Raw genomic sequence first — 26,827 nt, forward strand, 5'->3', positions numbered from 1 at the left:
TTCTTAATTCCCTCATTTCCATATATGTGCAGAGTTTCCATTTCTAAATGTGTTTCTAAACTGGAGTTTCTAGTTGGTGTTGTCATATGTGTGGCCCAATGAGGACGAGTATGCCCTCTGCTATATGCCACCTGGTTTTTCTTCACATGTGAAATTGCCTTTGTTTTGTATGAGCTTCTGTTTTGATCGGTGTTTTTGTTATTACATCGAATATAGCTGAGAAGAGCTTCTTAGGAAGAAAGAAGGCTTATTTAAGTGTATGCTTTGGAGGTTCGGAATATCTGGTTGGGTGTCCCTGTTGGTTCCGGCATCTGGTGGACAGCAAAAAAATCTGGAAGTTGTGAAAGAAAATGTTAGCTGTGCTTATTTCTAGGAGAGGATATTAAAACTAATTTCACCTTTATTTGTTTCTGTATTGTATGGAAAGCCTAAACACTGTGTATTTATCATTTTATAATATAAAAAGACATTGTTCTTTTCTTTTCTTCTTTTCTTTCTTTTTTTTTTTTTTTTTTTTAGAGTGAAATAAAAACCTTGAGAGGAAGCCTAGGGATTTTGGAGAACAATTGCAAACTGTGAACTGGTATCTTGGCATATTTGCATGGAACTATATTGCCTTTGACTTTATTGATTAGGAGTTCTATTGGTGGATAATACAATGTTGGTGGGAGAGTCTGTTCCTCAAGGCATATAGCTCTAACTACAAAGTTACCAACAACAAGGCTATAGTAAGCAGTCCATTCAGATGATGCAATTATATAATTAAAATGATTAGTTGCAATTATACCTAAATGTCCAATTTAAGGATTAATTTCCATTTGATGTATTCTAGCAGCACATACTAATATTTAACTTTAAAGGGCTCAACTAAAGATTCTCCTATTACCATCACCTACCACTTACCATACATTTAGAGTGTCTGAGAATACTTACTTTTATCTAACATCCAGTCAAAAGTTAAACACATTTTAGTTGAATTTATCACTATTTTAAATGGAAGAAAAAAAGCATTCTTTCATCAAGTTTCTTCTTCTGGAAATATCTATTTTATCCAATAAAGTGCTGAAATAAAACAGCTATATCCCTGAACTGAGCTAAGGAAGTAAGCCAAGGAGAAGTTACATTATCTTCATATTCTCTTTCATCTTCATATTAGGAAGAGAAGTAAAATACCACTTTGAATTTAGAAAAGATTTTTGGTGGAAAATCATACCTACGCTTGGCTTTTTTTTTTTTTTTTTTTTTTTGAGTCTGTAATTAGGCCCTTTCTTTCAGACAGAAAAACAGAGGATATGCTGTAAAAACATGTTGTAATTCCAGGAGTCTGGGGAAAGTCATTCCAATGTATGGCACCCTGGTATGCTTGTTACTGGAGAAGCAAAGGGTCCCTGTCTTCGTGCAAGAAAGAATTCAGGCATGAGACATAGAGCAGTTGAAAGCAAAGTAGCAAGATTTATTAGGGTAGGGACATCCGTAATGACAGATGGGCACCTCTCCAGACAGAACCTGAGAGAGAGCACGCAGCTCACATTTACGCTGAGGTTTTTAAGGGGATGGGTCTTGCCTTCCCGCCTTTTCTCCCCCCCTCTCCTTCTTCTCTTCCAGAACAAAGGACTTGTTGGGTGTAAATACAAAAAATTCCTTCCTGAGTTTTTCTCCTGAAGTTGTCAGACAGGGGAAGCTTGGCTGGCTTTGGCCAAGGGGGTCTTCTCTCTAGGGTGCCCGCCTTAGAGGAAGGATGTTTATCAGGCCAGGTAGAAGGGGCAGGACCCCCGGGAAGGCCATCAGGGTCAGGCAGGACTTTTAAGTGCAGATACTGGGCTGCACCTGGAAGGTTATGAGGTGACTTTGAAATGTGGATGCTGGACCGCTGTAGATGTCAATCCCTTGGGCCCTTGTCACACACACATAAGCTAATTTCTGACTTCCTACCTAACATGCTGACTATTTTAAATTAAAGACCCTTGGAGACCAGTGGGTGCTGGAAGAGGGTTGACTTTGATACTCCCTTCTCTGTCTAAGCCAGAGGACTGGGACTCTTATCCAGCCAGGAGGACAGCAGCTGCCTTTCATTTCCTCCATGATGTTTCTTTAGCAAAGCTTACATCACAGGAAGGAAGACTGAAGAATGTCACCACACCTATGGACTGTCACAAGCTATTATCTGTCTCCAGATCCATTCAGCTTTCAAAGACTGGTGAGGGGCCGGCACTGAGGCGCAGCGGGTTAAAGCCCTGGCCTGAAGCACCAGCATCCCATATGGGTGCTGGTTCTAGTCCTGGTTGCTCCACTTCTGATCCAGCTCTCTGCTATGGCCTGGGAAAGCAGTGGAAGATGGCCCAAGTCCTTGGGCCCCTGCACCCACGTGCGAAACCCAGAAGAGGCTTCTGGCTCCTGGCTTCAGATAGGCACAGCTCTGGCCATTGCAGCCATCTGGGGGAGTGAACCAGTGCACGGAAGACCTCTCTCTCTCTCTGTCTCTGCTCCTCTCTGTGACTATGTCTTTCAAATAAATAAAATAAATCTTTAAAGAAAAAGGTGAATAATTTGAGTACCTTTTTTTCTTGTTAATCTGTTTATTGTCAGTTCATTTCATTGAGCTTATAAAAGGCAGAAGGAAGCTTTTCATTAGCCTGTACATAATCTACCAGTAAAAATGTGTGACAAGAAATAGCCGCACTGCAGGCTGGCATTGTGGAACAGTGTGTTGAGCCCCCACCTACAACGCATCTCGGCTGTTCTACTTCTGACCCAGATTCCCATTAGTGTGCTTGGAAAAAACATTGGAACATGGCTCATGTGCGTGGATCCCTACCACCCGTGCAGCCTCCTGGATGTGTTTGTGGCCATTTGGGGAGTGAATCAGCAGTGGAAGACATCTTTTTTTCTCTTCCAATCTCTCTGCTTCTTCCTCTCTTTCTCTCTGTAACTCTGCCTTTCAAGTAAATAACCAGTCTGTAATGGTGCAACATTCTTAGGCAATGTCTATCCTAAGCAGGCAGGATCCTCAAGGGGGCGCAGTCAATTGGTAAAGCTTGTGCTCGCATTCTGATGGTGACAGAGATGATAAAGCCTTCACATAATTGTGATACAGAATGTCTGTGGGAGTATCAGTCACCACAGTAATATAATTATTTCGTTCTAAACCATTTTAATTATCTGTGAGTTCCTTGAAGGAAAAGTTTGGTGGTATTCTATCAAATAATTTCTTGAAGTTTTTGGGAGATAAATCTGAAGTTCAGGGACTGGAGCTGTTGCATAGCAGTTTAAGCCTCTACCTGCGAAGCTGGCATTCCATATGGGCACCTGTTTGAGATCTAGATGCTCCACTTCTGATCCAGCTCCTTGCTAATGCACCTGGGAAAGGGGAAGATGGCCCAAGTGCTTGAGCCCTTGTACCCCCTTGGGAGACCCAGAAGAAGCTCCAGGCTTCTGGCTTTAGCCTGGCCCAACCCTGGCCATTGTGGCCATTTGGGGAGTGAATAAACAGATAGAAGATATCTCTTTCTCTGTCTCTCCCTCTTTCTCTGTAACTCTACCTTTCAAATAAATTAAAAAATAAATCTTTTTTAAAAATCTGAAGTTCAGGAATCAAAAGAACCATTTATCTGGCACCGTTAAGGAAATGAGATATCATGAATAACAGTATCTTCCAAGTAACAAAAATTTTCCTCTTTGAAGTTTAATTAGTGTTTGCTAAAATCTAAGATCTAGCCCACACTTCATAACTTTAGTAAAAATATATTTATTTATAAAACTAAATTTTTTTTGACTTGGGGAATCACTATTCAAAATCCATTATTGCATTGTTCCTTTAGTAGGGGTAGGGAATGTCCAGCCCACAGGCTGTGTGAGGTCCATGAAATCATTTGGTTTGGCCCTGCCAATGCAAATGCAGGTGGGACTCAAAATTCAACAAACCTATAGTAGGCTAATTTTTAAGCTGATACTTTTGTTTGGGCCTGTGAATGATGTTATGAATATTGAAATGGCTCTTGACAGAAAAGTGGCTTCCCACCCCTGCCATAGCATTACTAATACAGGTAATAATTCCTACTCACTTGGTGGGGGAGTCTCAAAATGCTTTTCTATCTCTGGGAACCTTCCTGTACCTTGAATGTGGGCTTCAAGCACATGCATACCATCTTATACTTCTTTCTCCACAATTATTCTTCTTGATCATCTGCTTACTTGGTGTGATTTTCCTACCACACTATGGTTTCCATGACAGTAGGGATCTTCTCAGTCTTGTTTGCATGAACAATAACTGGTATTACTGTTCATGCAGCAAGTCTAATTTTATTCTGCTGCATTTAGCATAGGAATATGACATTTCACTATGTTTAAATATAATAACTTGGCTTTAAGCTATTTTTTTCTCATTCCTGGCTCCCAAGACATTCAGTCTGAGTCATGGATGAAAAGTTTCCTCCCTTTATCCAGGGTCATGCAATGATAGAAAAACCTTAAATTATATAAAAATATTTGGGAATGGGCACAATAGTCTCACATTTTTATAGCCCAAACTTGAAATGCACAAATTCTAAACTCATAAAACCATCCAAAGGCATTAGAGTTGCCAAGCTTGGGTATAAGAATCTTTGTTAAACCTCGTGTCCAGCCTCCCTTGGGATACTTTGCAGTCTCTTCCGACCCCAGTTCTTTCACCTTCTTGTAGAAGGTAAAATTCTGAATTCTAAATATTCCTCTTGCCAGTCAGGAGGACCTGAAAGTCATATCTCTGAAATGTAATCATCATAGAAGATAACGCCCTATCTCCAGCCTCTGGGAGATTATGAGCCTAGTCAGCTGTCACTTGACTCCAAAGTCAGAAAGCTATGAGAAAATTAGTAATTTTATCTAGAAGACATGAATGTAATGTACGACTGCATGCATTTAGTTGTATAAAATAGGAAGATTTCTTTCTGTCTTTGCAATGTCTTTAGCAGATTGCCTGTGATGAGCATCACGTTCTGGCTAAAAGTTGTTCTGTTAAAAAATGTGTGTTTTTTTTTTTTTTCCTCTGCTTTTGCAAGAGGGCTTTTTTGGGACAGGCGGGGGATTTTGTGCTTAATTACATTATTTCCCTAACACTTGAAATGTTCTATGGACTCGGGTTCCAACTGTGTGTGAGACAGTCCAATAACGAACCCTGAGTAAACGAGCATGTTACACTCCTTCCTTTTGGTGAGCGTGGCTGCTGAATTTGCCATTTGCCATGAAGCATCAAAGGCTCAAGGTTAGTGGGCATTGCAAACACAAATGAGAAGTGATAAAGACATGTGAGCTTGGGACCCAAACACAAACTTATATGACAGTAAAAAACTGCAAGAAGAAGGTAGAACTTGTGCTGAAAATTAATGTTTTAAGGAAATGAGGCTTAATTCTCCTTGCTGAAAATAAAGGAAGAAATTTCTCCCTGCTTCCTCCTTTTGGTTATGTCATTTACTTTGCACAACTTGTAAGTACTTTCTCCTCTCTTTGAATTGTATAGATATCCTTTTGAAAACCGGGTAAACCTTCTGACAGCAGTGTTTTTTCTCCAGGGCCCAGGAACTATCTCTTTCAAATGTAATCATCTGGGGAGTTAGCCTTCTTATCTTCCAGTATCTATGAGAGTGTGGGAGCCTAACTTGATAGGCACTTTGCTCCAAATTGCAGATCTATTCCCTATCATAAAGATAAGAGAAGTGTGTTTCTTCTCTGGATAAAGCTAATTTACATAGATGGTCATTGTGGTAATAAAGAATTTTAGGATGAACTGTGTGTGACAAATGTGCTATCAACTATATTCTACCTTCAAAACATTCTCACTGGTCAGTAATTCCTACACTTTTTAATTGTCTGATTCACCTAGTTTTTAATAGTTTTCATTTTGTAAAATAATGAGGACACTGCCAATAATCACTCTAACGATAGGTAGCATACAGAAATACTTATAATACTAGTATCTTCTCACACTCTCTGTCTCTCTCTCTTAAATCCATGGCTTAATGTTACTCCAAAAAAGTAGATGAAATTCAAATGGATTTTTGAGATGTAGAAAGCAGTGATAGAAGTGGAAAATTAAATGGCTCTTTAGTGTGTGGTGGAATGAGAAGGCCATGCCAAGGTGGCCACTGGCAAGCGAGTGTCAGTTACTCAGGAATGGCTTTGAAACCCACCTGGCAACGGTGCCTGCCTGGCAACAGGCTGTGATTGGTTGGGGCATAGACCACCCCTTGACCAGATTGGCTGGTCTTGACTATATAAGATGTGGTTCCAACTGTAATAAACGAGTCTGCAGGCTGCTCTCCTCAGGCCTGCTTTCACCCGACTCCCGGGGTCTGTGTAGTGACTCCATGCCTCTTGCCTCTACCACGCTGCTCCTCTCAGAAACGAATCCACTGAAACATTGTTGAGAAATCAACGGCAACATCTGGCGCGCCAAGCCGATGTGACTGAGAGAAAGACAGCCTGTCGGACTCGGGGAGGTCCCCCCTTGATTTCGGCAAGAAGGCCCCTCGGTGTTTTGTGTGCTGTTCGGTTCTGTGAGGATGAGCACAGAACCCCCTCCTACACCCCTTTCCTTGTCCTTGTCCTCTAAGTGACCCCAGGTTAGGCACACACCGCCCAAAAATGTACGTCGCTTCTCGGCTCCTCCTTTTACTTTCGGTTCGCCCGGCGAATTCACATAAGGAACTCATCATCCCAGAATTCGGAACCAAGTCATCTTCCCTCACTCGAGAGAGGTGACACTCCGGAGACACCATGTGGGCATACGGCCTTGACCTAACAAATCAAGGAAGTCCCCCACTAAGCACAGGACATACTTACGATCTGATGCACCACTATTTGTTTGTCTAACCCTGCAAAATGCCATCAACAGCTGAGGTGCTAGGAATTTGCTTTGTTATGGCAGCAGTGCTGTGCGTGTCTTTCCTTTGGCTAAAGTTGGCGTGCCGTGCCGCTCGTAAGCGCTCAGACATGGGAAAGATACCCCCCTCTCAGAATCCTGTGCAGATTATCAAAGACAGTGAATCTGTGAGTGATAAGAGCCTGACACTCCAGGTCCCTGTCTCACAGACAATGGTTGTTGACTTAGGGAGAGAGAGCTCTGACAGTGAAAAAACCTATGTAGCAAACAATGTAGCCAACAAGGTAGCAAACAAGGTAGCATTGCCTAGTCAGCCACCCCCCACATAGCCGAGGGATGAACTTAGAGGACCTCTAGACAGTAACTCATTTGAGGTCATCCCATCTGCACCCAGTGAGGATCCCCACATTTGTGGCAGTACTTGGACACCCTAAGTTCTTAGGGCAGCAGCTGGACCCCAGCCCACCTGCACGTTTGCTGTTAATGTAGGAGCAGATGCAGAATTCAGGCCCTGGATTCCAACACCCATAAATGACCTTGCTATGCTAAAAAAGGCTTCTCAGGAGTCAGGTCCTGACTCTCCCTACTTTGAACAAGTGCTCAAACAATGGGCAGCAAACCTTCAAACTCATTTTGACTAGGTTGCACTGCTCAAAGCATGTTTGTCGAGACACAGTTTTTACAGTGGAAAGCCTCCTATTAGGAAGAGGCTGAAACTGTGGCAAGGAATAATGCTGCCTATGGAATAGCAGTAACCTTTGATATGCTTACAAGCCGTGGCACCTACATATATCCTCAAGAACAGGTCCGCATTGGAGTAGTTGCCTATTTTGATCAGGTCAGAGATTTGGCAATTAAAGCCTTAAAAAATATAAATCCTCCTGATTATAGTCAGCTCTTTAGAAATCTAGTTCAAGGCCCAGGTGAATGGTTCCCCGATTTCCTTGCCAGAGTCTTGGAGGCAATAGAGAAAAGACTACTGCCTGGCCCCGATCAAGACAATTTGGTCAAACAATTAGCTTGGGAAGGTGCTACCAAAGAGGCAAAAGCAGCAATCGCCCCAGTCCGTAATGAAAGCATTTCTAAATAGATAGTATCCACAAAGGAGGTAAACCCTGCTGATACACCCATACAGGCCCTGACTGCAGCCATTAACAAATTGAGCATAAAGAAGTCTAATGACCCTCCAGTTTGTTGGGGATGCCAGGAAATAGGACACCTACGGCGAAACTGCCCAAATGCTGCAAAATGGGGCAAGCCCAAAACACTGTGTCCCAGATGTAAAAAAAGCTTTCATTGAGCAAAAGATTGCAAGACCAAACCTTTAAACTCCCAGTGGGACGGCCCTCAGCCCAGCAAGTAAGAGGGAGTCCCACTACCATTAACAGGTCGATGCCCATCTTCAATCTGAGGCTGGAATTGACCCTATATTTAGATGACATTGCCTTTGTGGGTTTAATTGATATGGGAGCAGATGTCACTGTCTTAAAAGCTAGGGATGCAAGAAAAATACAACATTGGAAGACAGCACCCGGACCTGACCTCCAAGGTGTTGGAGGATTACAATTGGCTGATCAGGTCATCACACCTGTAATTTGGCTAGATGACAACGAAGATACAGGAACCATCTTTCCACTAATTGCTGAAGTTTCCATGACCTTATGGGGGAGAGATGTACTCTCACAAATGCAAGCGGTCCTTACTACGGATCACAAATCTCCACAAGCCAGCAGCTTTAATGGAGAACCTACAAGTAAGATTCACCCCCAATTCTAGGGGCCACTGCTCACCTCATACAAAAGCCAAACCCAATCTCCATTGAATGGGAAAAAAACAGGAAACATCTGGGTAGAGCAGTGGCCAATAATACAATCCAAACTTAGCATCCTTATAGGCTTCTACAGGATTTGAGAGCTATTAACAAAAATATAAAAAAGATGCGAACATTCCAGGCTGGCATTCCCCATCCAGGGGCCATTCCTAATGGATACCACATAGTTACCATTGATATCAAAGACTGCTTCTTTTCCATTCCCATTGCAGAGCAGGATAAGGCTTACTTTGCCTTTACAGTATGGGAGCCCAATTTCCAGCTCCCTGCAAAAAGATTCCAGTGGACAGTACTCCCACAAGGCATGAAAAATAGCCCTGCCATTTGCCAAAGATACGTTTCTCATGCGACCAGCACACTTAAAGATCAGTGCTTGGTCATACATTATGTGGATGATATCTTACTTGCTCACAAGAATGCAGCAATTCTGAATGCCTGTCTAAGTGAGACAGTAAGAAATTTACAATTCCTGGGTTTGTCTATTGCCACAGAAAAGGTACAACATTTTCCTCCCTTTCAATTCTTGGGTTATCAAATCTCCTCCCATATATCTCCAATGGGCCCAAACCTAAAAGTCAAGCATAAATACTCACTTAATGAACTTCAGCAACTATGTGGCCAAATCAATTGGCTGAAGCCCTTCCTTCCCCAAACACCTACAGAACTTAGACCGCTATACGATTTACTGACTAAGGGAAACAGCCCTTCTTCAAAAATCACATTGATACCTGCAGCCAAATCCACTATAGAAAAGATTAACACCCAGTTATCAAATTTAAAAACCTTTAGATATGACCCTCAGGTGCCTCTATTTGCCATAACCATATCTACCCTCAAGGCCCCCTTAGGAGTTATTTGGCAACAACACGGACCACTTTTTTGGGTGCACATAGCCTGGAGCGATTGTCGTAAAATAGTAAACAAAGTAGATGCTATCCTTATGATGGGACTTAAATTAAGATATTATACCAATAAGATATTTAACACAGAGCCAGACATAGTGGTCCTATCAGTATCACAATTAGAACTGTCAACATTGATGCAGAATAGCATGCTCTTTCAAACTTTAATGATAAATTTTCCAGGACAGATTGACAATCACCTGTCAGCAGACAGGCTACTCCAGACACTACAAACCTTAGAAATAGACTATCCAAAAAATGCTTTCCCTGCTAATCAACCTATACCCATGGCACCATGTGCGTTTACGGATGCCAACAAGTCACTCTTTGGAATAGTGATCAAATCTTTAACAGAAAAAGATAAGATGCATGTAGAACCCCACGGGGGATCAGTACAGTTGGGAGAAATAAGAGCAATAGTCAAGGTTCTACTCCTTAGCCAAGATTGACCGGTAAATATATTTTCGGACAGCAAACACTCAGTACAGGTAGCAAAGACGATACCTTTTGCAGTCTTTAACCTGACCAATAAGCCAATTGACCAGATGTTCACAACACTTAAAGAGCTAACTGAAAAAAGAAAATACCCATGGTATATATCACATGCAAGATCACATACTGGGTTGTGGGGAGCAACTCGGACTAGACTGTTACTCGAATTAAGACTTATTCTATGCATCTGCTCTCCCACAATATGGCGCTGGGAGAGGAGGAAACAGCTTCTACCCAGCTGCCTCTCACCAACTTGACAAGCTGCAGGAGCTGCTTCTGATTGGAGGAGAGCAGCGTACTCGGCATGTGGGTAGCAGAGTTGGGATTGGAGGAAGAGGACTATAAAGGAGGAGAGAGACAACATGCACCAGGAACATCTATCTGAAGGAACACCTGAGCAGCCCCTGAGAGAGCCGGCCGGCGGTGTGCCGCTCCCCCGTGGAAATGGGGAAAGTGGCAGGGGGAACCGCCCTTCCACGGAGGTGGAAGGGTCGGTAGCCAACCCGGGAAGAACCAGCAGCAAACCCGGGAAGGGCTGAGCAGACAAAAGAAAAGCGCAGGGTCCTGTGTCGTTTCTCCACGAAGAGGGGGAGCGACACTGGGTTACCTGGCTTTATTTTCTGAAGCAACAGAAAAGTTGATCGTCTTATTTCCTGCAACATGGCTTCCACTGGACACTTAGAACAAGCCCGTGTTTTATACCAAAAATTTCATATGTCAGCAAGCAGCATAAAATTGCTTTTCCCAGAGCTAACAATGAGCCAAGGCAAACACTTAAGGCACTCTTGCAAGAATTGTGCACCCCTCACCCCGTTAGGCCCATTGCAACAAGCAGGAGTGAACCTGTGAGGCCTTGCTCCTAATAAACTATGGCAAGTGTACGTCACCCACATTAACTCCTTTGGTAAACTTAAGTTTGTCCATGTGGTGGTAGATACTTATTCAAAGGCTGTATTTTCAACAGCCCAATCCAGAGAAAAGGCTAGTAATGTGATAAAGGCAGTTAAATCAGCCATGCTGGTCCTTGGTGTCCCCTGGACCATAAAGACTGATAACGGGCCAGCATATACATCACAGGAATTTAATTCCTTCCTGAAATCTTGAAACATACAGTCTGCCACAGGTATCCCATACAACCCACAGGGACAGGCAATCATTGAAAGAACTCATAGGACGATTAAAGATCTCTTACAAAGACAAAGCAACAATCATATGCCCTCAGACCCACAGCTTGCTTTGACTGAGGTCCTTTTCACTATCAATTTTCTTACTTTTTATTCCAAAGGGATAAGCACAGCTTATAAACATTGGGGATCCTTTCCATCCCAGCCTCCAGCCCCTATGGTTAGGTGGAAAGACCCCCTGACAGGAGAATGGAAAGGACCACACCCTCTGCTAACCAAAGGTAGAGATATGCTTGTGTCTTTCCAGAGAATGCGGGGCAGCCCATTTGGGTACCAGCCAGAAACATCAAGCCTGCAACTGACAGCCAACCAGAACCAGCTGAACAAGACCGAGACTCCGCCTTGTTAGCAGACGCACCTGCCCTATCATCCTACCCTGAGAAACTGCCCATAGCCACATCTGTTACTGTTTTGTACCCCACTAGCTCTGGTCAGCCACTCAAATGGCCCACAGCATATGTGGGGTCATGCCATTCCTGATAACCATTATTCCTCATTCCTACCCCTATCTGAGCAAGCAATCCTATGGTCTCTCAATTTGAGCGCTGGTTAGTCAATGACGGGTAAGATATCCTGGGGGACAACCTAACACAGGCACAACTGCTTATGGAGACCACATGGAAACGGGGTCAACAATGGTATGGTCAAGAATCATGCCTCCCGTTGCTCAAAAATAAACGAAAAGGGAGAAATGGTGGAATGAGAAGACCATGCCAAGGTGGCCACTGGCTAGTGAGTGTCAGTTACTCAGGAATGGCTTTGAAACCCACCTGGCAATGGTGCCTGCCTGGCAACAGGCTGTGATTGGTTGGGGCATAGACCACCCCTTGACCAGATTGGCTGGTCTTGACTATATAAGATGTGGTTCCAACTGTAATAAACGAGTCTGCAGGCTGTTCTCTTCAAGCCTGCTTTCACCCGACTCCTGGGGTCTGTGTGGTGACTCCACGCCTCTTGCCCCCACCACACTGCTCCTCTCAGAAACGAATCCACTGCAACATTGTTGAGAAATCAACGGCAACATTACTCTTTAGAATTTTTTTTTATTTGACAGGTAGAGTTATAGACAGTGAGAGAGAGAGAGAGACAGAGAGAAAGGTCTTCCTTCCGTTGGTTCACTCTCCAAGTGGCTGCCAAGGCCAGCGCTGTGCCAATCTGAAGCCAGGAGCCAGGTGCTTCCTCCTGGTCTCCCATGTGGGTGCAAGGGCCCAAGCACTTGGGCCATCCTCCACTGCCATCCTGGGCCACAGCAGAGAGCTGGACTGGAAGAGGAGCAACTGGTACTAGAACCCGGCGCCCGTATGGGATGCTGGTGCAGCAGGTGGAGGATTAACCAAGTGAACCATGGTGCCAGCCCCTAGAAAATTTATCATTTCAGACTTAGAAATGGATCTTGTCTTGCTTACTCCTAATGAAGAGTCACAGTACCCTGGGACAGTGACTTTGGAAATATAATCCAAGTATTATATTATAAATAGGTAATCATTAAAATATAATAGAGAAGTTAATTCAATTCACATAATTAATTACATAATTAACTACCTTACCCCCAATCTAGAGTTGTCTTGTTCTGGGAGTTCATTTTGGAAGGAGCAGGAGACAGCTGTGTAATGACAATGTTGGTTAGTACTGATCTCTAAGTTAGCATCTTCTCTAGTGGGCTGAAGTGGCCATGTTACCCAGTGAGACTGAGCCTGTTGCTCATATGCAAGAGAAGGCCAGTCACCAGAGCCACAGAATTTTTTTGTGGACAGAAAGGTAGCCAAGTAGAAGCAGAAGTAATTCTCAAATCAGACTCTTGGACGTCAGTGGGGAGGAGTGGGTGATTTGGGGAAGCATTATGAAATAGCTAGGAGGAAACTTGTACACAGAGATTTTGGCAAGGCAAGCTCTGAGTGCAGGGACTTGGAATTATTCTGGCCCGCATGGAGGGATCATGTTTGGTGGCAACTCAAAGTGGGCAGGCAACAAAATATTAGGGCAAGCAGCAACCCTCTACTATAAGCTCTTCCATTTGTTTTTAGGAAGCCAACTCTGATGAAGTTAGTTCATATATATGTCTTCTTTGATTTACCAAGGCTTTTTAAGAAATAGGAAAGCAGCTGCTGAAGCCTGGAAATGTAGAAGGGAAGATAGGAGTGCTCTCGTAAATCAGAGCTAGTATACTGAGAGAACAAGTTATCCATTCTCTCCATTTCTCAGTTGAGGTTCAACGGCTTAACATGGCTATAGTAGGGCTCAAAAATCAGCAAGAAGACACCAAGTCTTATTCATTCATAGGTGAGAATGAGAGCATAGTAGGGCTTGGTAGCCTTTTTCACATTATGTAGTATTTGAGCTCCTAATCATGATTAGCTTTGAATGGATATTGAAAGTAAAGGCTATGGATTCAATAATCAGATCTCTCTATTTTGGATGACAGAAAGGTTATCACACACTCCTGTCATGGAGCCCTAAACCGATAATTCTCCTTCAGGACCTGTGTGAGCTGGGATGTTTTATGAGCAAGTGGGTTCTAAGATACCACTATAATTGCAACCAAATGCTGTAAGCTTCAGAGTGAATGATACTGAAAGCAAGTACCTGCTAAGGTGATGTGAGTCTGATCATAACCAAGACGGGGTATGCTGTAATTGTCTTCAAAGAACTGGTAGAGGAATGAGTATTTAACACTTTAGTCAAGTATCCATCTGAAGAGATCATTTCCTGGTCTGTTGTATGGCAGCATAAAACCAAGCTACTGAGAGCACATGTTCATCGAAAGGTATTTAACCTTCTCTATTCTGTTTCTTTACATACACTTTTGTTTCTGAATACTACTCCTGCTATTGAAGAATGAAATCAAGGAAAGTGTTTAAATGTCTACTATCCTTATTTAAATTGTAATCTAGGGGCGGACATTTGGTACCGTGGTTAAGTAACCACTTGGGATAGCAATATCCTGTGTTGGAATGACTTAATTCAAGTCCTGGCCTCAAGTTCAACTCCAGCTTCCTGCTAGGTGCACCATTGGAGGCAGCAGGTGGTGGTTCAAACAATTGAGTTCCTGCTACCTATGTGGAAGACACAGATTGAGTTCTGGGCTCCTGGCTTCAGCTTGGCAGACTTGGCTATTTGAGCATTTGGAGAGTAAACCAGTGGATGTATGATTCTCTCTCTTTCCCCTTCCCCCTCCTAATAATTAAAAATAAATTAAAATTTAAATTGTAATACATTAACTAAATACCTATTTTATCATTTAAAACTTGAGATACCTAGCTTTTATATTTTTAAGTAAAATGCAGAGTGTTCTATTAATGACCCAGACCATAAATTAATGAGTAAAATATTTTTTGCAACTGTATATGAGTCAAAATGATTACATAATAATAGTAATATAATAGTAATAGTAATATTTGGAGTTGGAAATAGAATAGTGGCTTTTAGGCAGTCATCAGAATTTTGCTATTATATTTTGTCAATGAGGGGATGAGCATTTCTTTTTTTTGACAGTCAGAGTTAGGCAGTGAGAGAGACAGAGAGAAAGGTCTTCCTTCCATTGGTTCACCCTCCAAATGGCTACTATGGCTGCGCGCTGCGCCGATCTGAAGCTAGGAGCCAGGTGCTTCCTTCTGGTCTCCCATGCAGGTGCAGGGCCCAAGCACTTGGGCCATCCTCCACTGCCCTCCCAGGCCACAGCAGAGAGCGGGACTGGAAGAGGAGCAACTAGGACTAGAACCCTGTGCCCATATGGGATGCAGGTGCTGCAGGTGGCGGATTAGCCTAGTGAGCCGTGGCGCCGGCTAATGATGAGCATTTCTTCTGAGCCCATCTCCTTATAACACTAAACTTGGTTTCTTTTTTTCTTTTCTCTCTTTTTCAAAAGATTTATTTGTTTATTTGTGTATTTATTTGAAAGACAGAGTTATAGAGAGAGAGGGTAGAAGAGAGAGAGAGAGGTCTTCCATTCAGTAGTTTACCCTCCAAATGTCCATAATGGCTAGAATTGGGATGATCTGAAGCCAGGAGCCAGGAGCGTCATCTGAGTCTCCCACATGGTTGTAAGGGTTCAAGGACTTGGGCCACCCTCTGCTGCTTTCCCAGCGAATCCGTAAGGAACTGGATTAGAAGTGGAGCACTGGGACTCAAACCGGAACACAAATTAGATGCTGGTGCTGCAGGCAGTGGCTTTACCTGCTATACCACAGGGCTCTCCTCACCTAAAACAATACAAAACAATACAAAACAAAACAAAACAAAACACAACAACAGCAACAGCAACAAAAAAACCCACCAATACATTTAAATATAGCAGTGGAACAAGAATACCTTGTACAATTTTCTTCATACATCGATATATCAACTTTAAAGGAATCTTGCTATTGAGCTGTTTTTCTGTGAAATTTCCAGGTTTATAAGCATAAATATATTGTGGCAATAAAAAGGAGTGTAGGGAAGATTGGCAACATGCATCCTTTGTGGGTGTTCACATTTTAAAACAGATGGGAAGCTAAATATTTAAAGTCGTGTTTTGCAATTACAAATAAACATTTTAAAGGAAGACAATTACATTTTAAAAGTCCTGATAAAAATGTTCTTTCAAAGGATTTGAATTACTCTTAAGATATACTGGATTTTTGAAAACCTTATAAAAGTACTACCTTCAACACAGGAAATCTTGTCATTTTGATATTTCAATTATAGTCTCTCAAGAAACAGAAATTTTGGAGCTTTCCTAAATATATAAACATCATACTGACACAGTCTCAGGTTCAGGGCTCTTGACATCATTGACAGTAAATAAATGTCTGGCATGAAAAATTGGAAAAATGACATAAAGAAGAGACTTAAGAGGAATTTTTTACCCTAAGTTATTGATGGAAAATGAACACATAAAAATAGAAATTGTAACTTACGTAAATGTTGTTTTGGTTTCTGTTAGGTTAATGCTATCAGTTCTATGGAGAATACCCCCACCAAATACATTTAGGGAGTTTCCCCCTTGAGTGCTAAGATTGCTCTATGAGTCTGCTGTCACAAGCAAACAAATATAGTAAGAAGACATTTACTCACAATATGTCTGAAAATCTCTGCCAGCAGTCACAAGGCCCAAGAGTACACGTGTTTAGAATTGTCTTAAACAGGGAAAGTGGCTTCATTCTGTGTCATTTTTAGCTGTAGCCAGATTCACTTAAAACTTTACTATTACCAGTTTGCAGGCAGTAAGTGCTCTTTTCTGTTTTGTCTAGCAATCATTTGAAAAATGCCTAACTTATGTTGAATAAAAATAATAGCCCCATTTAAGCTTTCTGGATATGCACTAAAGAACTGGCACAGAGCACAGTCAGTGCACAGCTTTCTTTTGGTGCTGGTATTTGTGGGAGGACGTTCAAAGCAATTACTGCCCCTTGGCTGGACGCGGGCTTTCATTCTTTGTGTTCTAATCTTTCCTTTGGTCTTTCCACTACCTGACCTGGCTTTCTCAGTGTGTGACTTCTTCCAAAAATAATACCCAACTCTAATAATAATTCCTTGACTTTGTTCCAAACTGCACCCTATGGTATGTCATCTGTGTCCAGAAGGATGTTAATAGGGATTCTGGGAAATTTTAGTTAAAATTAGTTTGGGCATACATCTAGCTGGGTCTTAGCATGGAGGAAGTCACATATTAGACCTCTTTGCCCTTCTAGCCTTGATGCTGCCATCAGCTTCACACAGATAATACCTTGACCAAGGTTAGCTTTAGCTGCACGAACTCTCATGACATTCTCAAGGAGTTAACCCTTAATAGAACCACACTTAACCTACTAGTCACAGGACCCAGAGGACAAAAGCTTCCTTATGTCTCTTGGGTGATATTCAATGCTAAACTGTGTCCTCCATAGTGCTTCCAGGGGTTTCAGGGAGCTCTAATCCAATTTCCTTAGCAATGACTGGCTCAGTACCTGATAGAGTTCTCAAAAATAAAATCCAATGGGATCTATATAAATATATAGAAAGAGGTTTATTATGAGGGATTGGTTCACCAGATTATGGAGACTAAGAAGTCCCATAGTCTTCTGTCTGCAAATTGGAGGCCCAAGAAAGCTGGTGGTGTTTTTCTAGTCCAAACCAGAAGACCTGAAACCCAGGGCATACAATGATGTAGATATCATTCTGACCAGGAGGCCAGGGTCTGAAGGCAGGAGATGTACGTACTAGCTCAAGAAGACAAGTGAACTCACCCTTCTGCCTTTTTGTTCTATTCAGGCCCTCAAAGGACTGAATGATATCCACCCATATTGGAGAAGGTGAATCTTCTTCACCCAGTCTACAGATTCAAATGCTAATGTTTTGCTGAAACACTCTCAGAGACGTACTCAGAAATAATGCTTACCCACTATCTGGGCAACCCATAGCATAGTCAAATTAACATATACTAACCATCATAATTCTTCTGTTAATTTCTCCCTTTGCTGTTTCATTCTTCCTAGCACCCCTTTTCTGTTATTTTGGATGATTTCTCCAACTTAATCACAGGATGAGGTGCAGGCTAAGACAATCATAATGAACATTAACTTATTGAAGTTTTCTAAGAACTCTGGTATTTAAAGAGGTAGGAAGAACGCATTTTGCCTAGCTATTAAGATGCTTATCTTCTGCATTGCAGTGTCTGGGTTTGATCGCTGGCTCTAGCTTCTGATTTCAGGAAGCAGTAGGTGATGGCTCAGTTAGTTGGGTTCCTACCTACTATGTGAGATCTGGATTGTGTTCCTGGCTTCTGGCTCCAGCCCTGACTCAGCTCCAGCTGTTGCAGCCATTTCAGGAGTAAACCAGTTGATGAGGGTTCCATCTGCGTGTCTTTTTCTTTCTGGCTCTCTCTGGCTCTCAAAATATAATTTTTAAAATTTATATAAATGGAACAAGTTTCATGTATTTCATATATAAGTTTTAAGAACATAATGACACTTCCAATCTATCCTCCCTCCCTCACTTACTCCAACCAAAAAAGTAAATAAACCCACAAACACACAAACTAGAAAAGAAAACAAAACAGGCTTGTTTGTCAATTTATATCTGTGGATATTTTTCCTTCTTACTAATAAATTATTACTGAACACAAAATATCTTCAAAACCTGGACCAGAGGCAGCATGATGGATATGTGTTCTCAGCAATAGCATTGAAGCCCTGTGCAAGGAAGGCCCCTCAAAGTTGGTAGGACTTTGGTGGAATAGACAGAACAACTGAATGAAAGATCAGGTTGAAAAGAGAGGAAGTCTTGTAAAAATATCGATTAAATATTTGCCTCCACCAACGATGTGATAAAGCTCTCATTGATATGCAAAATAGCATCATGAATCTTATTTGATGGATAGAAAAGATCTATTTGAATTCTTTCCCAATTTTTTCTCTGGTAATGTTGGAGGTTTTTTTTTTTTTTTTTTTTTTTTTTTTTTTTTTTTTTTTTGTGACACGCAGAGTTAGGCAGTGAGAGAGAGAGAGACAGAGAGAAAGGTCTTCCTTCCGTTGGTTCACCCCACCAAATGTCCGCTACGGCTGGCACACTGCGCCAATTTGAAGCCAGGAGCCAGGTGCTTCTTCCTGGTCTCCCATGCGGGTGCAGGGCCCAAGCACTTGGGCCATCCTCCACTGCTTTCCCAGGCCTCAGTAGAGAGCTGGACTGGAAGAGGAGCAACTGGGACAGAACCGGCACCCCAACTGGGACTAGAACCTGGGGTACTGGTGCCGCAGGCAGAGGATTAGCCTAGTGAGCCGCGGCGCCAGCAAAGTTGGAGTTTTAAAACCTAGCTTTTACGTTATTAATGGGGGTTCCATTGTGTTTTCTCCACATATCAATTTTTTGGAGGGAAGGGATCAAAAATTTAATGCTCTGCTGTCAACTTTTTGAAATCCTTAATTATTTATAAAGGAGTCCTATATATTTTCATTTTTCACCAGACTCTGAAAATATGTGGCTAGTCCTGACTTAGGATAAATGGAAAGAAGTTGTTCTTGTGTTCCTCAAACTCTTTTGCAAGCCTATAACCCTTGAAGTTGAAAGGAGCCTGCACTGCAAACATGAGGCTGTAATTGTATCTTTGCTATTTTGCACTTGATGTTTAGTGGGTTAGTGATTGACTCTCGCTGGGTTTCAATTACTTGTCTGAAAATGACTAATGTTAGATCAGTGGCTCTGAACTCTACTGAACATGAAAATGACCTGAGGAACTTTGAGAAATATAGAGGTTTAGGTCTCAGCCTCCAAAAATTTTGATTTAGTTGGCCAGGTTGGACCCTGGCAGCAGGATTTGGGGAGCATCCTGCTGGGGTTGAAAGTTTGGACGTGGGTGATGCCCGAGCTCATCCTGCTGCAGGTTCTGTGTGTATGGTAGGGTTACAGACTCAGGCGGCTCAAACCCCTATAGTTCGTAATTTATAACAGAATAAATTACTATAAGAATTTTGAAATCTATTTGCAGCACAGTAGTATTTAAGGAGAAAAATTGAAATTTTCATAAGATCTTTTTGTCAGAAGGTATCTTGAGGATTATAGCTTTTTCCTATTACCATTATAAACAGTTTTAATAATCCTTTAGTTGTACACAAAGAGTCAAAATAACAATAGTTGTATGAAAATGAAGCAGAGGGACTGGCGCTGTGGTGTAGTGGGTAAAGCTGCTGCCTGCAGTGCTGGCATCCCATATGGGTGCCAGTTTGAGTCCCAGCTATTCCACTTCTGATCCAGCTCTCTGCTATGGCCTGGGAAAGCCGTAGAAGATGGCCCAAGTCCTTGGGTCCCTGCATCTGCATGGGGTACCCAAAAAAAGCTCTTGGCCATTGTGGCCAATTAGGAAGTGAACCAGTGGATGGAAGCCCCCTCCCGCCTCCTCTCTGTAACTCTGACTTTCAAATAAATAAATAAATCTTAAAAAAATTAGAAAGGGAAGCAGAGTTCAAAGAAAGGATAAACTCAAATAGTTTTAATGTGAAGAATTACTCAAGCATTTATGAAAACAAACAAGCAAGACAGCAAACCAAACTATTAAGCCATTCTTTATTCTAAGGAAGAAAACATAGCTCCATGTAGAAACATCAATGGAACCATGTGGAAGTTTGTATGTAAGGCTTTGGTGGAAAGGCAGAATAACTGAGTCAAAAAGAAAAAAAAAGGCTGAAAAGGAAGAGAAATGGGCTTCTCAAAACATTGATTAAATACCTGCCTCCACCAATAATATAACAGAGTTCTCATTGATACGCAGCATAGACTCATGAGTATTATTTGATGGGTATGGAAGATCCAACTGAATTTTTTCCCAGGCTTTTCTCTCATAATATAGAAGGAAATCATTAACAATTCACTATCTGTTGAAAGCTGGAGTCTTTTTAAAACTTAGCTTTTATATTATTAATAAGGAATTCATTGTGTTTTCCTCACATACCAATTATTTTTGGGAAAAGGAACAAGCTAGCTGCCTGCCATTTTTAAAACAAAGCATATTGCTTTTTTCCTACCCTAGAGCCTCTGGATGCATAAAAAGAAAAGCACTTCTATTTATCATTACCCACTGATGTTTGGCTACTTAGTTCAGGGAGCATTAATGAGTTCACAAAATTAATTTTTTTAAAACAATAATAGAACAGCAAAACTCTGAGTTCTCACAAGCTGGTCACTACTATAAATGTGGTTATGTGGGGAGGGCATGCCCACTCATGCTTACCTATGTTTCTAAGGTTTATCAACCCCAGAATCTTCAGTCCTTCCCTTAAAGTACATACAGGTCAGTGAATTAGACAACATCAGGCTACACATTTAAAAAACATATTTACTTAATATTTGAAAAGCAAGCGACACAAGAGAGAAAGAGAGAGTGGTCTTCCATCCATTGGTTCACTCCCCAAATGGCCACAACTGCCAGGGGTAGGCCAGGCTGAAAGCAGAAGCCAGGAACTCCATCCCGGTCTTCCATGTGGATGCCATGGGCCAAAAGTCCTGTGCCATCTGTCACTGCTTTCCCAACCACATTAGCAGGAAGCTGGATCAGAAGCAGAGCACCTGGGACTACATCCATTGTTTCAGTATGGGATGTTGGCATCATTGTAAGCAGCAGGTCTATCTGCTGTGCTACAATGCCAGCCACCAGGCTACACATTTATACACAGTTTTCTTCACCTGGTATGGTAGAATGACAGTCTTCTGCTTTGGCCTCTGCTGTAGAGGATTTGTTGAGTTTGGGCTGAGCTCTTACTGCTCAAATACATTTTCCATTGTTTGTCCCTGTGAAGACTCAAGGTAAGCTTTGTTATATTTTGGTAAATGAAGTGAGTTTGCGAGTCCCAACTATCATGTTGATTTGGAGGATAAGCTTTAATTTAGAAATAAATTCAATGACTATGACCTTGTCTAAATAAGATCAGAGTCGATGAACTCAAAAGGCCTCCATAGCCTTGGCAACTCATAACAAGAGCCTAGGGTGATTACTGACATCATAAATAAATGAGAGTGTCAATTTGTTAACTCAACAACAGGAGTCACTGCGCACTTACTCCTCATGTAGGATCTCAGTCCTTAATGTGTTGTACTATGTGAATTAATGCTATAACTAACTAGTACTCAAACAGTACTTTACACTTTGTGTTTCTGTGTGGGTGCAAACTGTTGAAATCTTTACTTAATATATACTGAATTGATCTTCTGTATATAAAGATAATTGAAAATGAGTCTTGATGTGAATGGAAGGGGAGAGGGAGTGGGAGAGGGGAGGGTTGCAGGTGGGAGGGAAGTTATGGGGGGAAAGCCATTGTAATGCATAAGCTGTACTTTGGAAATTTATATTCATTAAATAAAGGTTAAAAAAATAAAAAAAGAAATAAAATCAATGAAAAGAAGTCAGTGCAGTCTTCAATTTTGTAAAATCTGGCACAGGAACTTCCTCAATGTTCTGCATGCTCAGAGCATAAGTCAGTGGAATGATATGCTGAAACGATTCATTGAACTGAGTTGAGGAAAGAGATTTGAAAAGAATTAAGGAATATTTTACTGATTCTCATTCTATGACAGAGTCATATTTCATGTTTTATGTTTTTGCAAAGCCAATGAGATTTAGGCACAAAACTTGGCCTAGAAAAATTTCTCTCATCATTATCTTAAATCTTGGTAGAAGTTATATAAATTTTATAGATTGAGAAATTGGGATTTAGAAAATCTGAAAGTCTTATACTGCTGTAGTTTTAATGATCTATTATTAGTTTAAAACTTACTGTGTATGAGTTAAAAAATCTATATATTTTTCTTAACAAAGATATTATTTTAATTTAAAAAACTCAGCATAGGGGCCGGCTCTGTGGCACAGTAGGTTAATCCTCTGCCTGCGGTGCTGGCATCCCATATGGGTGCCAGTTGTAGTCCTGGCTGCTCCTCTTCCAATCCACCTCTCTGCTGTGGCTTGGGAAAGTAGTAGAACTTGGCCCAACTCCCTGGGACCCTGCACCCGCCTGGGAGACGGGGAAGAAGCTCCTGGCTCCTGGCTTTGGATAGGCACAGCTCTGGCTGTTGCGGCCATCTGGGGAATGAACCAATGGAAGGTAGACCTTTCTCTCTGTCTCTCTCTCTCTGTCTGTAACTCTACCTCTCAAGTAAATAAATAAAAACCTTAAAAAAAAACTCAGCATAGTGTGTATATAAAATCAGTTCTATAACTTTAGATATTTAACAAAAAGTCTAAATAAAACCATAAGCAATTTTACATTTAAAAATAAATTTAAAATTTTGACTAAAAATAGTAAGTTTTGCCTGTTGTTGCTTCCTCTAGAATTTATGAGCCGTTTTAGTGAAACATTTACCAGGAATATCACTTTGCTTTCTGGCAGTTTTCTAGTCTAAGCTATTTTAATAGGTGCATAAAAAAAAAGAGCCAGAAAGATGCTTTTTGTACTTATAATAGTCAGAAAAACATAATCTGCCTCCCTTATTGGATATATTTTTATGATGAAATGTTTAACTGGAAGCACATCTTTATTGGTAATTTTTATAGTGAGGCGTAAATTCAATCAAGTATAAAACCCAATTCCTTGTGTATTTATTGAAATGCATTTTGGATGTATATGGTATATAATCTCTTTTCTCTTTAGTTCCCTTTGAATTCATAACAATGTTTTTATAGAGTAGGCCTTCATTTGAACTCAAAAATTGATATTTGTCACTCAGAGTTTAGCAAACTTTTTTACAACATAAGGATTGTTTCTTATATTTTGAAGGCTCACTAGAATAATCTAGAGTTCCTCTAGCCCTTAGAATTTCATAGTAAGAACTAAGATGACCATCTGCTACAATCACAATAACTTGATGTCTCTTAGAGAATTAGGTAGCATGTACAGAAAATAATGTTTCAGAATGAATTTTACACCAACAAATGTCCTTTAGGAGGATTTGTAGCCATATAGTAGTTTGGTTATTTATGGACAAACATGAAATTAATAATTAGTAATATTACATAAAGATAATAGCAAAAAGAATATTTATTCTCTGTAAATACACACATACACAAACACATCCCTTCATACCTCCATTCTGTTTTGTCTGATTGGTAGCACAGGAGTATGTAAAGAAAGCAATATTGTACTATGAAATTCTGAACTGGATGCTCTTTGTGCCCCATGTCCCTTCAGTCCTTAACTGTGACTTGAACAATGTTTGGAGTTATATGTACTTATCTTGAAGCTACTATAGGATCTCCATTCTCCTTGAACTCTTTAAGTTTTCACCTTTCTGCTTGTCTCCTCCTTGGGAAGTTTTCTTTTCCCTGAACTTGGTGGCACTGAGAGCTTGCTTCCCCGTCTTGGTCACTGAATCTGCTCCCTGTCTTCTTCTTTAGGTCCTGCTTTGTAGCTTCAACTCTCTCTTTTACTCTTTGGTTAAAAATGTACTGGAAATGTCTCCCAAAGAATTTTCCCTTCACAAGCATTTCTTTCTCATTTCCTATAATCTTCCTTTAAAAAAAGAGATTTATTGGTTTATTTATTTCAAAGGCAGAGAGAGAGAGAAAGAGAGAGAGAGAGATCTTCCATCTGCTGGTTCACTCTCCAAATGGCCACAATGGCCAGGGCTGGGGCAGCTTGAAACCAGGAGCCAGAAGCTTCTTCCAGGTTTCTCTTATGGATGCAGAGGCCCAAGTACTTGGGCTATCCTCTGCTGCTTTCCTATGTGAATTAGCAGGGAACTGGATTAGAAGTGGAGCAGCTGGGACTTGAAATGGCACCCATATGGGATGCTGGCATTGCAGGCGGTGGCTTTACCCCTACACCACAGCTCTGGCCCCTAATCTTCCATTTTTTAATGTGAAGTCCTTAGTCCTCACCTTACTGCATAGAGCTCATTGCTCGGCTTTGAGTTTCAGATATGAGTTTTTAAAAGTCCATAGATAAAGAAAAAAAGACAAGGGGCTGCTTTGAACTATAAAAGAGAGCCTTCCAGAGTCTCAGAAATGTGTGTCCTGAACATTACTATGCCCGTTATCATGTGGGAATGGTTAAATAACAAGGCAGTGTCAGGTGCTCTAGACAGTTGCTTGATGTCAACTTAACTGGATCATCACATAGCAGAGTGATGCAGAGAAAGAAACTGAGAATTCCAGGGAAATTCTAAAAGGCAGGAGACATCGACTACAAAGGGCCATTGATAAATATGATAAGTAGTACCACTTTGTATCCTGAGGCCATTGGACATGAAAAAGTGCCAGATGAGGCTCAGATGGCCACATAGAACAGCTTCAATTCATCAGTGCCTGGTGCAGGACACCTGGGAACCAATGTATCAAGACACATTTCAGCAGACACAACGAGGTCCAGAGGAAAGGCTTTGGATTGGAAAATCTTTCCATCAAAATCACGTAGATATTAGAGTACCTCAAAACGTTCATGGAAATATGGAATTTAAAGTTTATTTTGGTGCAAAAATATTTGAAATCTAAGAATGAGGGAGCCAGCGCCATGGCTCACTTGGTTAATCCTCTGGCATCCCATATGGGCGCTGGGTTCTAGTCTCAGTTGCTCGTCTTCCAGTCCATCTCTCTGCTGTGGCCCAGGAGGATGGCCCAAGTCCTTGGGCCCTGCACCCGCATGGAAGACCAGGAGGAAGCACCTGGCTCCTGGCTTTGGATCGGCACAGCGGCGGCCATAGCGGTCATTTGGGAAGTGAAACCAGTGGAAGGGAGACCTTTCTCTCTGTCTTTCACTCTCACTGTCTATAACTCTACCTGTCAAATAAATTAAAAAAAAAGAAATCTAAGAGTGCAAGGAGCTTTGAAAGTATTTCTGGAGGCCAGCGATGTGGCATAGTGGGTAAAGCTGCCGCCTGCTGTGCCGGCATCCCATATGGGTACCCGTTCAAGACCCGGCTGCTCTACTTCTAATCCAGCTCCCTGCTATGGTCTGGGAAAGCAGTGGAAGATGACCCAAGTCCTTGGGCCCCTGCACCTGCGTGGGAGATCTGGGGGAAGCTCCTAGCTCCTGCTTCAGATCAGCCCAGCTCCAGTCGTTGCGGCCAACTGGGGAGTGAACAAGTGGATGAAAGACTTCTCTCTCCCTCTCTCTCTCATTCTACCTCTCCTCCTCTCTCTAACTCTACTTTTCAAATAAATAAATAAATAAATAAATAAATCTTTTAAAAAAAGTATTTCTAAAAACACATGTTATGAAAAAGACTATGCATGGATTTCACATTTTTTCTCCAAACTAAGCTAATCTGTTTTCAAAGATTCATTCATTAATTTATTTTAAAGATATATTTATTTATTTGAAAGGCAGAGTTACAGAGAGGCAGAGGCAGAGGCAGAGAGAGAGAGAGAGAGAGAGAGATCTTTCATCTGCTGGTTCACTCCCTAAATTGCTGCAATGGCTGCAGCTGGGCTGATTGGAAGCCAGGAGCCAGGAGCTTCTTCCGGGTCTCCCACATGAGTGAAGGGACCCAAGAACTTGGACCATTTTCCGCTGCTTTCCCAGGCTGTAAGTAGAGAGCTGGATCGGAAGAGGAGCAGCCAGGACTTGAACTGGAGCCCATATGGTATGCCTGGTAAAGCTGTCATGCCACAGCTTATCTTAATTCCATTTATCCATGACCTTCTTGAAGCACTCTCATGTATGACTTCTGAAATCTAGCTGCAAAGAGGAAAAGAGGAGCAAGAGATATCACTTAAGAGAGGAAGAAACCTTTTCAACTGGACATTTCTCCAAAAAAAGCTATTTTCAATTCAGAATCATCTGCAATACATTTTATTAGCAAGATCATCTATTTCCCACATGAACAGATATGTCTTTAGCATCTACTAGGTGCAATGTGCTGTGTTTGGGTTTGTAGGTAATGAATAAAGAACTCTGTTCACACTTTCATGGTGTTGACAATTAGCTGCCACTATTTCCAAGCACCTCTCTTAATCTAGTCATATATCTTCCACTGTCTGATGAATGTGATCTCAGCAAGCAAAACTCCATGTCCACAGCTCTTATTGTTTTTCTTAGCACTTGCTGTCATGACCAAATTGACTATTGTCTCAATTATACCTCTCACACTCACAATTCCTCCTGCATCTTCCTTCCTTTACATGTGC

At 41.5% G+C, this 26,827-nt stretch overlaps 1 pseudogene; it reads left to right on the top strand.

Moving 5' to 3' along the window:
* The first annotated feature begins 5,166 nt into the window (after positions 1-5,166).
* LOC103349853 (ankyrin repeat domain-containing protein 35 pseudogene) overlaps positions 5,167-26,827 on the top strand; it is a 73,322-nt pseudogene continuing 51,661 nt past the window's right edge.

Source organism: Oryctolagus cuniculus, chromosome 5, assembly GCF_051225735.1.
Source record: "Oryctolagus cuniculus isolate XC-2025 breed Fujian yellow rabbit chromosome 5, ASM5122573v1, whole genome shotgun sequence".
Lineage (NCBI taxonomy): Eukaryota > Metazoa > Chordata > Mammalia > Lagomorpha > Leporidae > Oryctolagus > Oryctolagus cuniculus.